We start from the raw sequence: 16,105 nt of genomic DNA, 5'->3' as shown, positions 1-16,105 counted from the left end.
AAAATGTACATACACATCAGAAACGAAACAAGGACCGAAATCAAGATCACAAGGAATGAAGTAGAAAAGAGAACTAGACGAAGATCTCGTCATAGAGAAGACACGGTTGTCTGCTCGCAGCCACCACTGACTTCGGGCTAACAATTCAATGAACAAAATGTGGACTACATGCAGTGAAAAATACAGCAGTAGAGGCCTATAAGGTCATATCACAAAATTAACGTTATGATGAGTAGAAGTTTTTGTGCAAAATTAATGGCTGAAAGTCATCATTTTGCTTCACCACTGACAGACAGTTGCGTTAAGTAAGCACATCATTACAATATGGTAATGATATCAAAGAAACAATGTAAATAGACACGACGTTATAAGTGTAACACGTTGAGCAAGCATACTGACAAGAGCAATGCGAAAAAAAGAGACTACAACGTTAGCCACTGTTAACGTTTATCTCAACAAAGCATTAAATATGTGAGAAAAAAGAATCTGTCCTTGTGGTCAATGCAAAAGACTATTACCGTTGAGCAGTGTTACCGCTTAGCAGAGACAAGCATTGATTGTATGGGTGAGAAATTTTCTGTAATGAAATTTATTACACATGACACGACGAAATTTTATGACAAAATGCGTTGTTGCAGTAATCAAAATGCATGACAAAAAGTTGATTCACTCTAGTCACTGCAGTTGATCCATTTTCTTGTATTTTTCCCATTGCAACATTACCTTCGTTCCAAGAACAGCAATCTTGGTCAACACACCTTTCTCGTTCCTCAGTCTGTAGGCAGTTTTGGCTAGCTCTCCTCTGGTGATTTTGATGGTTGGTGGCAAGTCAGTGCGGACCGTGTTTTTTTTTTTTTCCGTTGAAGGGTAGGTAGGGAGGGAGTCGCGTTAGAAGCTTGAGAAGAGAGGTCGGCCCGGCTTTGACGATCGTCAAAAGCCGCTAGGATTCTGTTTCTGTCCGTCATGTGTACGAACTTGGCGATGATGGGGTTGGGTTGGGGTGGGCGATACTGGTCAACCTGATCTTCTGCAACATGGCGGGGCGGCAATCGGTGAGCGCTCACCAAGGCCATGTTGCTGGCAGCGTCATCTTCTTCGAGGCTGAGACAGGCGAAGGTGTCCGATAAAACTTGGTAGATGTTTTTACCCCACTTCTCCTCTACGCCGTAGAACATTGGGTTAGAGCGCTTGAGTGGTGTGTAGATAATTTCTCTCCAAATCATTTTTTTTTTACCCTAAGTTGAACAATTATTGCTGATGAGCACAAGATTTTCCAGAGAAGACAGATAGAGAGACAGAGTGGGGAATGATAGTGCAAACATTTATTGCGTTCATCTAACCATAAATACACAAACAGAAAGACACAAAGAAATAAGTTTGCAGACGCGCTTACAGTACATGAGGGTGAGCGCTTTCAACCCACATTACCGTTAGAGAATAGAGTTGAAAATGGTATAGGAGAAACATTCTATCTTTTTTTTTCACTTGCACGGTATTTCTATTGAGAGAGTAAATCATTCTTCGAACGATTTTCGTCTAGAATTTCTGTAATCTCACTAAACATTCTTGCTATTGTGCAAGAAATCGTAACATAGGCTAGCTATTCCTTTCCAAATATCTGTGTGACAATGCTCGTGTCTCCGCCGGTAAACATACGCGGGTCACGCGTCATCGCGCCTACCAGTATGTTGTACATTCATATGAACTCTTGGTTTTCTTGCGATTCAATGTGCAAATACTGTGGAGTTAAATATCTCATTTGTCACAATCAATCCTTTAAGAAAAAAAAGTGGGATCCGTTTATAAGTAAAAAGAGATGTTCAGTTTTCAGAGGTCACCGTACTATCGCATTCTGTCTCACCTCCAATCGTTTATATTTCAAACACGCTATCACGGAATCAAAGAAGGTTTGAGTTTTTTAGGGGGTGTCGTTCTCATGGGCCTTTATTTGCCTAGTGATGAGCTCGTGGGTTGTATAAAGCTACGGTCACAAAGGTTCGTACGAATGTGACTGTTCGTACGAATTCTGGAGTTCGTAGAGATTCGTAGATCGCCTTCTTATGAATTTCGTAGGAAAGCTGTATAATTCGCAAGAACAACTTGAGACCTTTTTAAGAAACGAAATGATTTTCAGTTATACAAAGGCCCTAGAATTCGTACGTTTTTTGAGAGAATGTCTTGAGTTATTCTTTCGTCAGACTTACGGCCATCTTACGATTTCTTGTTGTCGTAAGAAGGTCGTACGTGCAACTCACGGCACTCTCAAGTCATTCGTAAGAAGATTTTACGATTTTGTGTATATTTTGTTGGGTTGTTAAAAAGACGCTGCCGTGTCCTGTCTAAAATTCTGTAACAGTTAAAAGTTTTATACTTCAAGATGGCAGTAGTGCCAAGGAAACTACAACTGTAGCTGCATCTACAAGTAGAGGAGGAGGAGGAGGTTGTTGCTCCAACTCTCCTCCTCTCGCTCCTTCCTCCTCATTTCCCTCCTTTCTTTTCTTCCCCTTCCCCCTTTCCCCTTTGATTGCCTTCCCCTTTGGTCTCATATTTAGCAGAAATGCTTTCTGGTCGAACACCTAGAACAGAGTGTGGATTTGAACTTTGCCCTTTGGCTTTATACCCCCTAAAACTCAACAGTTGCACAAATTGTGTACCTACGCCTTACGAGTCCCTTACGAACGCCTTACAAACTCGAAGAGTTGTTCGTAAGAGCGCCGTACGAATCTCCGTTCGTAAGGCAGTCTTACGAAAGACGTAAGAGCCCTCTTTGAACGACTTAAGGCGTTCTTACTATCATCGTAAGAACTTAAGGCTTCTAGAATTGTCTCTCGACCCTACAAAATCTTACGTAGTTCTTACGATGTTCGTACGACGTTCATACGGCCGCCTTACGAAGAGAGGGTTTCGTGCGAAGTTAAAAAAAAAAAATCTTGGACAAGACCATCGACCAGGCTACGAACTTACGAACGGTCTACGAACGGTCTACGAACGCTGGTTTCGTACGGCCCTCTAAAGAAGATCTTACGAAATTGTCTAAAAAGTGTTCGTATGGCGTTCGTAGCAGTTCGTAAAGGCATTTGTGACCGAGCCTTAACTCATGGACTTTTTTTCCAGGTTGAACTCGTAGGCTGTATGACTCGTGGATGACTACCTAGTGACAATTGTCAACAAACAGTCAGGTAAATTCAAAACAAAAATTAACTTACTCATTTCTTTCGATTGATTCTTTAACACCCACATGATGACTAACTTATTGTTGTCGATGTCATAATCTGATAATCTTGATGTTGAATCACCATGCAGAGACTACTTAGATTGATGCCGACTCTACAGGTTCAAAAAAGCAGCAAGTTCATTATCAACCATGGCCTAGGTCATTCATAATCTGATTTTATACCAACTACTTCAAGAAAAAAAGAGGGGGTATGTACTAGGTGTTACTAAAAAAAAAAAATCCCACTTTTGATCCTTAATAGTTCGAAAACTATACATCAGATAACACTGTCATTGATATGAGTAATAGCTGAATTGTGTACAGTTTAGTAGGAGGTGATTTAAATATGAGATCATGGATCAGTTTCGTTAAATCCATGATTAATTTTAAAGTTAAGTTCCAGATTTTGGTCAAATTTGAACTCTATGTAAACAAGAACCCTATGTACACAACTTTACACAAGAACCAGTGATGTTTATGTGAGTGTGTGCTCACAGTGACCCTGAGCAATAGACATGAATACCACGAATACCACCTTCGCAGAGCTCTGCTGACATTAGACAAGGCTTCTGGACTCTTGCTCCAAGGCACATGAATGCTTTATCAATAATTCACGATGGATAGCCTTGGGCACTGCTAATCTAAATTCATGGTAATAGTCTGGGTGCCAAAGCCACTTTTTGGGCCTAACCTTGTTTTACCGTCCACCCAATGTTTTTTGGTGGTTTTATCCTATTTCGAGGATGCTGAATCCGAATCTGGATGATGCAACTCTTGCATCCTTGAGGGTTTTGAGATATTCAAGATGGCCGCCAAAATGGCCGCCCAAACCGGAAATTCTCACGTATTTCATTCTCAATGGTGAAAAATTGAAAACACTTGATGGTTTTACCCTATTTCGAGGATGTTGAATCCAAATCTAGATGATGCAACTCTTGCATCCTTGAGGATTTTGAGATATTCAAGATGGCCGCCAAAATGGCCACCAAAACCGGAAATTCCCATGTATTTCCTTTTAAATGGTGAGAAATTGAAAGCAATTGATGGTTTTACCCTATTTCGATGGTGCTGAATCCGAATGTGGATAATGCAACTCTTGCATCCTTGAGGGTTTTGAGCTATTCAAGATGGCCGCCAAAGTGGCCGCCGAAATAACCGCCAATTAAAACCAGAAATCCCGATGTGAGAAATTGAAAACAATTGATGGTTTTACCTTGTTTGGAGGGTGCTGAATCCGAATCTGGATGATGCAACTCCTGCATCCTCGAGGATATTGAGATATTCAAGATGGCCGCCAAAATGGCCGCCCAAACCGGAAATTCCCATGTATTTCCTTTTAAATGGTGAGAAATTGAAAACAATTGATGGTTTTACTCTGTTTGGAGGGTGCTGAATCCGAATCTGGATGATACAACTCGTGTATCCTTGAGGATTTTGAGATATTCAAGATGGCCGCCAAAATGGCCGCCAAAACCGGAAATTCTCACGTATTTCTTTCTCAATGGTTCAAAATTGAGAACAATTGATGGTTCTATTCTATTCGGATTTCAAAATCGTCGCCAAAATGGGAAATTTCCACGTATTTCAATTTTAATATTTCGCAATTGAGAGCAATTTTATTGATGATTCTACCCTATTTTGATCACTGTGCTGAATGCGAATCTGGACGAAACCACCCTTGCATCATTGAGAGTTTGGGGAAATTCAAAATGCTCGCCAGAATGGTGAGAAATTGATAACAATTGATGGTTTTACCCTATTTCAGGTTTCGTCAATGGCAAAATCTAAACCCAACCATACTCTGCTGATAAACGAATGCATATTGTACATCCCAGTTTGAACTTGCTGTATAGTGAAACCAGCTTTACCGGATATCTTAGAGTTTGTAAGATACAGCTATGCCAGGAATGAATCCTGCAAGACTACAGATGCGGTTGAATATTTTGAAAGATTACACTGTTTCATCTACATATCATGGATATGTTTTGAACAATAACAATCAGTGGACAAGACATACCCATCTCGATCATATTGTGATAGTGATGTAGAGAAGTTTACTGAGATTCCCAATAATACCTGTTTTAATCCATGAACAGTTTTAATCGTTTCATCTATGAACACTCACATTGGTTAATTGGTTTAAATTGGTGGTCTTGATGACATTGTCCAAGACAAGAGTTGGACATTTTTATAGTTCTGCTTCAAATTTTCCTTCAATATGATGTAATATCATACATATATATGAAGACCTGAATATAAGAACGACCCAAGTCCAATTTTTGGCCAAATTCAGTTTGATATGGGAAATTGTAGCTTATGCATGGACTCATCTTGTGTATAAATGATAAATCCTAATTACCCCCGGAAGTGCCTGAAATGAATGAGTTAAATCTTATATTAATGTAAGAATGAAGGACTTGGGTCATTCTTACATTCATATAATAGGGCCCTCTCTCATCCTTCTCTCATCTCTATAGCAGAATATCATGTATATGAATCAAAGAACGACCCAAGTCCATATGAATCAAAGAACGACCCAAGTCCACCACACAAAGTGGCCTCTCCACAATTAATGTAAATGTTGATTGTCATAATAATATATGTTCTAATTTGTGTATACAATGTTGCCTTCCCATCACAGTTAAAGAGAATATCATTGGACAAATAAAAAAATATGAAGTTTTTTTTAGTTTACTCGAAATGGTCTTCCATGGACTTGCGTCGTTCTTATATTCATATACTCATATATGTATATATATATATATATATATATATATATATGGGGCGACAAACCTCGCATCTACAAAATGTCACATGTTCAGGAGAGAAAAACAAAAACAAAAACAAAAAGCAAACAAACGTGGCAGCCAAAGAACTATAACAAATGAGAGAACCTTTCCTTTGACGTGCCATGGTAGCTTCATTTTTTTTTTTTTTTTTTTGGGTGAAGACAGCAAGGGTTTGGACAGGACATCATTAACTGATTATCTGTTTATTCAAAATTGTCATTTTCACTAAAATTTCAGATACACAGGGTCTTGTCGCCCAAGCGACGACATCATATATACACACGAGGGAATGGAAAAATCTCAGGTAACGCGCAGTAAAACAAACAAACAAACAAACAAACAAACAAACAAACAAACAAACAACAACATGTAAGGTAATAGTTGATAGTCCAATACTTACGAATATCATAATCACGCAGAGTGCTTTTGAAATTACAATTGTACCTTCATATTGATATCTACTATTGATAGTGGTCATGGATACAACCATTTCTGGTGACGTAATCAGAATATGCCACAAGTTTCATGAGAGTACGCGGCGAGACTCATAAGAATACAAGACAAATTTGAACACCAAATACCAGCAGGCCATAATCTAATATTACTCTTATAACCAAAAAGGATTAACTTCACATCAGTCTGCGGAGCCCTTATTGGCTACCACAGGCATTACTCTATAACAATTGTGCATAAAGAAATTTTCAGTCTAATCTTTGTGTTTGTACGTTTCAGTTGATGTCAATATCATTTTTCTTTCCATTACGTGTTAAAGTTCCGTTTGAGACATAGTGGAATATCTCAGTATATTACAATACCATTGTGACAGTCATTCTGGATGCCATTAATTGTTGGCTGATTTGACAAATTTGCTCAACCGAGTTGAATTCAAGAATACGGATTATTGCTTTTAATCACTCGCTTCACTTTATAGCACAATATTTCACAATTTATAAGAAAATATCAAGGAATTTCCGTTTATACAGGACATTTGTAAATATCTCAAAACCTTCAGCACCCTCGAAATGGGATGAGACCATCAATTTATTTTCAAATTTTCACCATTTAGAAAAAATATTAACATTGGAATTTCAATTTCTGCCAATTATTTTGGCGATCATCTTGGACATCTCATAACCCTAAGGAACGCAAAAATGGCAACAACAAAACGTCGAGGGTGCTGAATAGGGTCTCAAAATTTCAATATTGACAGTTATTTTGGCGGTCATCTTGGAATTCTCAAAACCACCAACTGTTTTCAATTTTACACCATTTAGACCGATTCAGGGGGCCTACATGGAAATTTCCGTTTTTGACGGCCATTTGGGGGCCATTTTGGCGGCCATCTTTATAATCTCAAAACCATTAAGGATGCAAGAGCTGGATCCTGCAGCTTCAAATTCAGCAAACTCAAAATAGGATAAAACCATCAGTTTGTTTTCAATTTTACATCATTTAGAAGGAAAAAGGGTCACTCTACATGTGAGTTTCCATTTTTGGCAGTCATTTTTGTGGCCATCTTTATTATCTCAAAACCCTTAAGGATACACGAGTTGTATCAAGATTCTGATTCAGCACCCTCGAACTAGGGTAAAACCATCAATAGTTTTTCAATTTCTCACCATTTAGAAGGAAATACAGGGGAATTTCCGGTTTTGGAGGCCATTTTGGCGGCCATTTTGGCGGCCATCTTGAATATCTCAAAATCCTCAATGATGCAAGAGTCCCATCAGCCAGATTCGGATTCAGCATCCTCGAAATAGCTTAGAACCATAAATTGTTTTGAACTTCTCACCATTTAGAAGGAAATACATAGGAATTTCCGGGTAATTTGGCTGCCATTTTGGCGGCCATCTTGAATATCTCAATATCCTCAAGGATGCAAGAGTCGCATCATCCTGATTCGGATTCAGCAACGTCGAAACAGCTTCGAACTATCAATTGTTTTCAATTACTCACCACTAAGAAGGAAATACATAGGAATTTCCGGTTTGGGCGGCCATTTTGGCGGCCAATTTGGCGGCCATCTTGAATTACTCAAAATCCTCAATGATGCAAGAGTCGCATCAGCAAGATTCGGATTCAGCATCCTCGAAATAGCTTAGAACCATAAATTGTTTTGAACTTCTCACCATTTAGAAGGAAATACATAGGAATTTCCGGGTAATTTGGCTGCCATTTGAGCGGCCATCTTGAATATCTCAATATCCTCAAGGATACAAGAGTCGCATCAGCCAGATTAGGATTCAGCACCATCGAAACAGCTTAAAACCATCAATTGTTTTCATTTTCTCACCATTTAGAAGGAAATACATAGGAATTTCCGATTTTGGCGGCCATTTTGGCGGCCATCTTGAATATCTCAAAATCCTCAAGGATGCAAGAGTTGCATCATCCAGATTTGGATTCAGTACCCTCGAAATAGGGTAAAAACGTGAATTGTTTTCAATTTCTCACCATTTAGAAGGAAATACATGGAAATTTCCGGTTTGGGTGGCCATTTTGGCGGCCATCTTGAATATCTCAAAACCCTCAAGGATGCAAGAGTTGCATCATGCAGATTCGGATTCAGCACCCCAGAAATAGGGTAAAACCACCCAAAAACATTGGGTGGACGGTAAAACAAGGTTCAGCTTTTGGCACCCAGACTATAAAGGGTAATATGCATGCACATGAAAAAAAAATAAGCACATGTTTTCATGTGCTTGCATACACTTCATTTATGAATAAAGTGATGGTGGAATTTATCATGAATATGTAATAGAGCATTCCAATCCTGGCCATTGTTCAGGACCATTGTCAGGGTATTAACCACACACTCCCATACATACCAATTGACCCATGTGCAAAATTAAAATTTTGTACAGAGGGTTGAAAACAGAGCAAAATCTGAAACCTAACGTAAATCCTTTATGCTATCATTTTTTAAATTACCTCCAACAAAATTGTACACTTTTCAGTTATTGGTCATATCAATGTCAGTTTTATCTGATATATAATTTTTTAATTATTAAGGATCAAAAGTGGGAAATGCTTTTCAAATTCATGAAATTTCTCCGTCAAGTTGTTTTCATTGCAACTGATTAACAAATTGCCCTACACCGACGTAAATGAGCACTGAATTGATCAGTGTTTTAGTAGTGGCAATGATTAAAAAATCATGGGGGCAGTGCCCGCTGCATGCTATAAGGATTAGAAGCAACACTTGCTGTGGGGCGGAAGCTCGGTGGTCTAGTGGAGATGACGCCTGTCCGGTGATCAGGAGGTCGTAGGTTCGAATCCTGTCCGAGTTTGTACGCCCATGATTTTTTTATGATTAATTTATGACTAGTTTATTTTATACAAACCGAATTGATAACAATTATGTATATTCAATTGATGCAATATTAAATTGTTCTTGTTTTGTATGAGCCTGTGTGTTGTCTTGATTATGTAATTTTTCATTTTGATATTTATGTCATACCGTATTATGTATATTTTTCCATTTTTGTAAAATCATTTGTAATTCAGCCTCTGGCTGCGATCAATGATATGTTGAATAAAGATAACATCAATAACAATAATAATATAGTTATGGCTGGAAAGTTATTTTTTTTTAAAGACGCGAACAACGACCAGCTGTGACCTCGCTTTCATTTTCTTTCAGAATAAATATTGACTATGTCTTTTACTTTAGCATCCACAAGGCTTAAATAGCAGGTAACGATATACTGCACACCCACCACACCCACACAAACACACAATACACACACGGTGCATTGAAGGTGCAATCATTAATTAAATTTGGCTAATATCGCCTAAATGTCTTTTTTTTTGGCATTATCTTGACAACATGTTATAATAAAACAATCGTTTCAAGTCGCTTCCGCATATCTTTCCCTCTCTCGCACACGGTAGACATATGGTAATGCTGATATAATAAAGTTCATATAGTCCATGGGCCAGGCCAGATATTGGTACCACCTGAGGTGGCAAATCCTTTGTGGTGTCATTTTGTTTGTTGAGCATAGATATGCTTATCAAGCTATGATAGCATTTCCAATTATATGAGTACTTTTAACCAATGTCGTCTCGTTTTTATATTCCAATACTTCTGAATCGAGACTAATCGACATTAAATGGTTGTAGCGCCCTCTTGATTTTTGTCTTTATTTCTAATGTGGTAAGTACTGTTTTCTTGTAAGCTTTGGACCTTTAAATGCACTAAATTTATCAAAACAAGGCTAAAGTTTTGTTCCATTGTCTTTGTAGTTTGGAAATAACAGCACAATTTGATTCTTTTTTATTCCACATGTCCAATTTATAATGTGGGACAAATCAATTGAATGTCATTTTGTTAATTTTTTCTTTGTTTTCAGCGTATTTTGACTGAGTGCATCCCATCCGGTGTTTTTAGTGAAATTTTGATGGTGTCATTTTGTAGAGCATCATATACTGTACATGTGTGCCAAATTTCAGAAGGATTTGTTGAAAAATCTGGAAATTATCAAGGGGCAAATTGTGCCTGTCTTTAGTCACGGAGCGTCAAAAAATATTTGGTATTGTTCGGGTTAATGGCTGAAATTTATTGCTAAGCTACTACTCTGGAAATGCTATTATAGCAAAAAAAAAAAAATAATCCTTAGATATATGCCATTTCAAAATGCACAACTAGAACTTGCCACCTCAGGTGGTACCAGTAACCCATTTTTCGGGTCTTGGCCCATGGACTAATACGGGTGAGCTGCTATCATAGCTCCATTATCTTATCACTTTCTTTGTGTATACACTATTCTTTTGTGTGTGTTTGTACGATACTGCACGATTTCGAGACAAGAAATCACGCATGACTTCCTTCCTTGGGTGTCAGTTGACAACAAATGGTTTGTACACAATGTCATTTAAACTCATGAACCTATAACTGGAAATCTGATACTAGTTAAAGCCAGTTGAAACTTGGCTTCTGTTGGTTTCTATATCGATCTTGAATTTTCATAAAAAGAGACGGGTATATAGATGCAATTGTGTATTATATTTCTGTAGTGTATATTAATTAGGAAATAGACACACAAATGATAGTCCCAACATTTATTTTGTACTATTTCGTAAGATGTTTGAAATGTCACGCAGCTACCAAACAATAACGACATGTTCAATTTTTAATGAAGTATGAATGATGGAATCGAAATAAAAATATTTTATGAAACAAAATAAGAGAAAATATATGGAAACTAGCCGAAATAAAAGGAAATAGATAGAGACATCAAAATACTTATAAAGTTAAAGTTAAACATAATAAAGTTGTTAGTTCAATTTTTCGTATCTTGACTGTGACTGGTTATAAAGACGTCATAACGACGTCATACGTTTGGTAATATATCCATCATGAATATTCATAAGATTTAATCTAATATGCAAAAACTAGAGGAAATCATATGTTTAACTAGAGGGATAACATTTGTAACTACACTATATATGCTTGGTTTAAAGTTAAAGCATCAGAAATTGTACACTTGATTGCTATCTTATTCAAACTAATTCCAACTTGTACGTGTTATGAAGACATAATTTCATATTTTAATTGGGGTGATTACAAAATTGTGATCTAGTTTAACATAGTAACCATGACATGAGGCAATACAACTTTTTGCCAGTATGCATAAAAACGTGATTCAACAGTCCAGTAATTAGGAATTGGTTGTAGGCACAGGCACAGGCATAGGCATATCGGTTTAGGATTTTGGACTTTAGGAGAAGGTGAGATTAAATTTGTACTGATGTACCTGAAGATGCCCACAGCTTCATTAAATTTAGTAATGGTATACTAATTACTCTGTCTTGGATCAATAGCGACGTCAAGATGATATCCATTTTCTTTCTTTATTTTCGTGAAAAAGACGTCTTTACGACGTCTTTTTCTGTACCGCTACAAGTAAAAAACAAAAAACAAAACAAAACACGTCGTAAATCAACGTGTAAATGACATGTTTATGACATTATTCTTACGTGACATTTAGTCTTTAAAGTAGTAATTCAAACGTCATTAAGACGTCTTTGTATAACCACCTAGACAGACGTCACAAATATAACGTCTTTTCTACGTCTTCCATTTGAGCAAAAATATGACATTTTGACGCCGGTCTAAAACGTCTAAATGACATCCATTTTTTTTTTTTTTATTTACGTCAAAAGACGACATATTACGACGCCCTTCTGACGTCTAAATATTTATTATAATGTCTTTTTTACGTTCTCCATTTGAGCAAAAATACGTCTTATTGTCGACAGTTTACGACGTTTTTTGACGACAGTACTGGCGTAAAATTAAAGTCATTCTGACGACTCTGCTATCAGGGCTTTTGATGTATATAATTTGCCGTATTTAGATACTTCAACAATGTAGTCAGTCTAAATTTTGAACGCAAGGGGCTCCCTCGTGTGGGAAAGGGAAATCCTCTCCCAAAGCGTCCACAGCGCCCTCTCGCGTCGAGAGAAGCCCAAGATCTACACGGCAACAACTTGTACGCAGGAGCTCGTCCAAACACTGAATAGCTTTCAGTTTCAGGACACGAACTATCCTCAAATCCAATATGCCGGAGTAAGCTTATTCACTATTATGGGCACATTCGTCCGAATGACCTTTCTTTTTTTTTTCTCAGTCGGTTACGGGCACTTCACTCGTTTTCAGAGCGACATAATACATAAGCTTTACCTGCTAACGTAAGAATTTATGGGATTCATCAATCCTGTTCAAACAAAGAATGAACTTGCGTAGACCAGATGACCAGAATGATCCGTTAATTAACATTTGGGAAAGCATCCATTTCGTTATTTTGCATTGAATGTATTAACGATCTCTTTCTATTGATACTGCCAAATACAACTTTTACTGTCAGGTGGATGTGCTTGCAAGCAACCTTTACTAGGATTACATGAATACCATCATAGATGCTTATCCCTGTAAATTTAACATACTTGTTGGTACGAATTACGAACTCCGAACTGGCTTATTAGGTACAGCCATGGGTACCACTGACACTGGCCCCTTTCCCTCCCTGCGCTTGTCTGTCCATGACAGCTAGGACGGTGATTTGGTTTAATCGGTAGCGCGTCTACCTATAGATCTAAAGGACCCGGGTTCGATTCCCGAGTCTAACTGAGCAATGTTGTGTGTATTCCAACACCGTCCGCTCTAGAAAGAGGCAGAGGCTGTCCCTCGGATAGTCGTAAAATTGAGATCCCGTGTGTGAGGGAGTAACAACTCGCTCAAGTAACCCCCACCCCACCCCCATTTATTCATCGCACAGAACAGGGTGCACAACCTGGTGAAGTGGTCCCCCTCATATCCAACGATCCAACTGGATCCTATAGAATACCAGCTTGTGCAGCTATAAATATGGGTCATCTAGCCATCTTCTCAGATCGAAAACGAAACAAACAAACAAACAGAAAGAAAAGATAAATCCTTAAACAATGAACACGCCCACGCAAAAAGAAAAAAAAATCGTGATGGCCAGAGATACATCCATAGCATCTTGGTAGGCTCTCCTCATAGGATCTAAAAATTCCAGAACACCATGAACCAAATGCACGAAACGATCATATACATATTTAGATCATGATTGTCTGACACAAGCATCAGTTTCCTAGATGAAACACTTTCATTGAAAATGACACACTACATACAGAAGAGAACTCCACACCAACCCACCAACACGTGTACGCATGCCTGCTTACCTACTCGCCACATCATGCAATCCGATACATTGTATTTAGCAACGTTCCATCACACAGCCAAGCCAGCTGATGTCGCATCCGCCTCATTTTTTACAGATCCGTACAAAGCCCCCATCATCCTGACCAACTAAAAAGGTACCTCTAGCAGAGAAGCCACAACTCAGATATGGTTCAACAACAAATAACCCGTGCATCACACCTTCCCCGGAAAGACTTTCTCTCCTACAAGAAACGTAACATACTCGTATCACACAACATTATACCACATAAATAGCCGCTATACTGCGGGCAACGCCTCCCGCATAACCCGAATCAGCGAATGTGAAACACTACGAAGCATCTTCCCCAGACCTCCCCTCCCGCCGTCACATCTTACCTCGCTGTATTATATAATTTAGCATTACGACCCGCACATACATGCACATACATTCGTACTGAGGAATGCCAAATTACCTACACCACACAATCTAACTACCGTATACACACTACCAAGAGCACAGATACACAAACAGCATCCATACTTATGAATTTAGATGGGATTGAAGAAGACGCCTTGCAGAGCGGTGTTGTGTAGCTCCTGCATGGTTGGATCAGGGAGGTGTCTCACCTCCCTGGTTGGATCAACGACATGCACCATCATGACCAACCAGAAACAATTCCGTCAAAACCGCCACGGATCCAAGACTCGCCAACAGACTTCATCTCTTCGTGGGCTGAAAAAAACCCCAACAAAAGCAAACCAGCGTTCTGTACCAACACATCCAATAATCACACGTTCGCAAGCACGTAAAAAAAAACCAATAAAAAAATCTTCATAACAGATTATGAAAACTGTAAATGATCCTGTCTAATCTATCTAACCACATGCCACGAACGCAACCTACATTACATAGGAAAGACCCACTCAACTCACCATGAATACGCTCTTGAACAACACACGCTCTGAAATATCCACTCGCGAACCTCTATCATCCACACCTCCATACACCATTGTAAACCCTTCTTTCTGCATCCGATATCCCTGCCCCTTCCACTCCACTCACCCACAGAAACAAATACTACACAACCGAACTCAACTTCTTCTAACGCCATTATCAAGGTAACCACTTTGTTCTATGCTTCGTTTGAGCACTAAAATTTCCTTGCCTTACTTGGAATTGCTTAATAGCGAATACTGTTGTGTTGTTTCTATGTATTGCTTTGTTTGTTTGTTTGTTTGTTTGTTTGTTTGTTTTACTATGATTTTGTTCAAGTTTCGTTGCAATTTGTTGCTTTTTTGTTATTCTTTATCTCAAAAGCTCCAACAAGGACCGTAAAGCGATTGAAAGGTCTGCAAATAATGGCAAGAAGTACGTTCTATACGCCAAGTTTCACGATGTTTTTTCTTTCCGAGTCAAAGTGCTCACACATATAGCATTTCAAATAGTGTCAACTGGCAGTTTCGATACCAATATCATAATGATAACATGGTCTACGATACCAGGGTAGCCTCTTTGATCACTGTTCGCGCCTTTCTTCAAGAGGATCCTGTAATTGTTTTTACCAAATCATCACCAGGCATCCATTTTTTTCTTCCTTCTCTTAGTCAAGAGGGACGTCGCAACGTCCCTCTTGACTAAGAAAAGAAAAAAAAAATCGTTGGCAATAACGTTTTCTCCAAGGATGTTTAAGCGCCGAGTTGGATTGCGACCCAGGACTTCTTGTGTGAAAGAGTCACGACAGTTTTTAACCATAACCACACTTTTTATTGTTGGTTTTGCGATATCTTATTTGAATATGAATTATCTTCAGATGTATAGACAAACCCCGGGATACAAACACATCGTGTATCAGAAACCTCCGACAGTGGAGGAGTTGAGGGTTTTGTGTTTGCCTGCCGAATCATCCATTTCAGTGGATTTTCAAAACACAAAACATTCTTGCTTGAAAACTCCTATTCCCATCCTTTCACTCTTTCATCTAACAGCTGAAATCTTGAAAGCGTTTTTCACCAGAAACATCTACTTTCATAATTATGTAACATTGAAATACCTTCAACACTAGCAGGCAATCCCATGTGTTATCACTGGCTGTACATTTTTGTTAATGATTCGCAAAAGCTTGCCATTCATTGGAGAAAGGAAGAAGAAAAAAAAAGCAACTCCCGACAATGCCGACGAAACTGAAACTGGCGAAATCAGCATGCCTATATGAATACATCATCAGGTCTTGTTTGTGCCCAGAATTCATATCATCTTTCATGCATGTACGTACATAGTTGGTTCAGAATTCCTTTTTGCTCGAAATTTGTGTAGCGTTTCAAGCTCTTCTATACCATAGGTTTCATTTTTAAAAATGCCAGGGGCAAGCAAAGTGGTTCCATAATATTTTCTCCTACACCAATTGCTCC

General features: G+C 38.5%; 1 non-coding gene across 1 annotated transcript; it reads left to right on the top strand.

The window, feature by feature from the left end:
* The first annotated feature begins 9,220 nt into the window (after positions 1 to 9,220).
* Trnat-ggu (transfer RNA threonine (anticodon GGU)) lies at positions 9,221 to 9,293 on the top strand. Its single transcript has one exon. It is a non-coding gene; the product is annotated as a tRNA-Thr (tRNA).
* The last annotated feature ends 6,812 nt before the right edge of the window (positions 9,294 to 16,105 follow it).

The sequence above is a fragment of the Diadema antillarum genome, unplaced genomic scaffold, assembly GCF_040938485.1.
Source record: "Diadema antillarum isolate AM-2024a unplaced genomic scaffold, OU_Dant_1.0 scf00000017, whole genome shotgun sequence".
Taxonomy (NCBI): domain Eukaryota; kingdom Metazoa; phylum Echinodermata; class Echinoidea; order Diadematoida; family Diadematidae; genus Diadema; species Diadema antillarum.
This window is presented reverse-complemented; position numbering and strand designations above follow the sequence as displayed.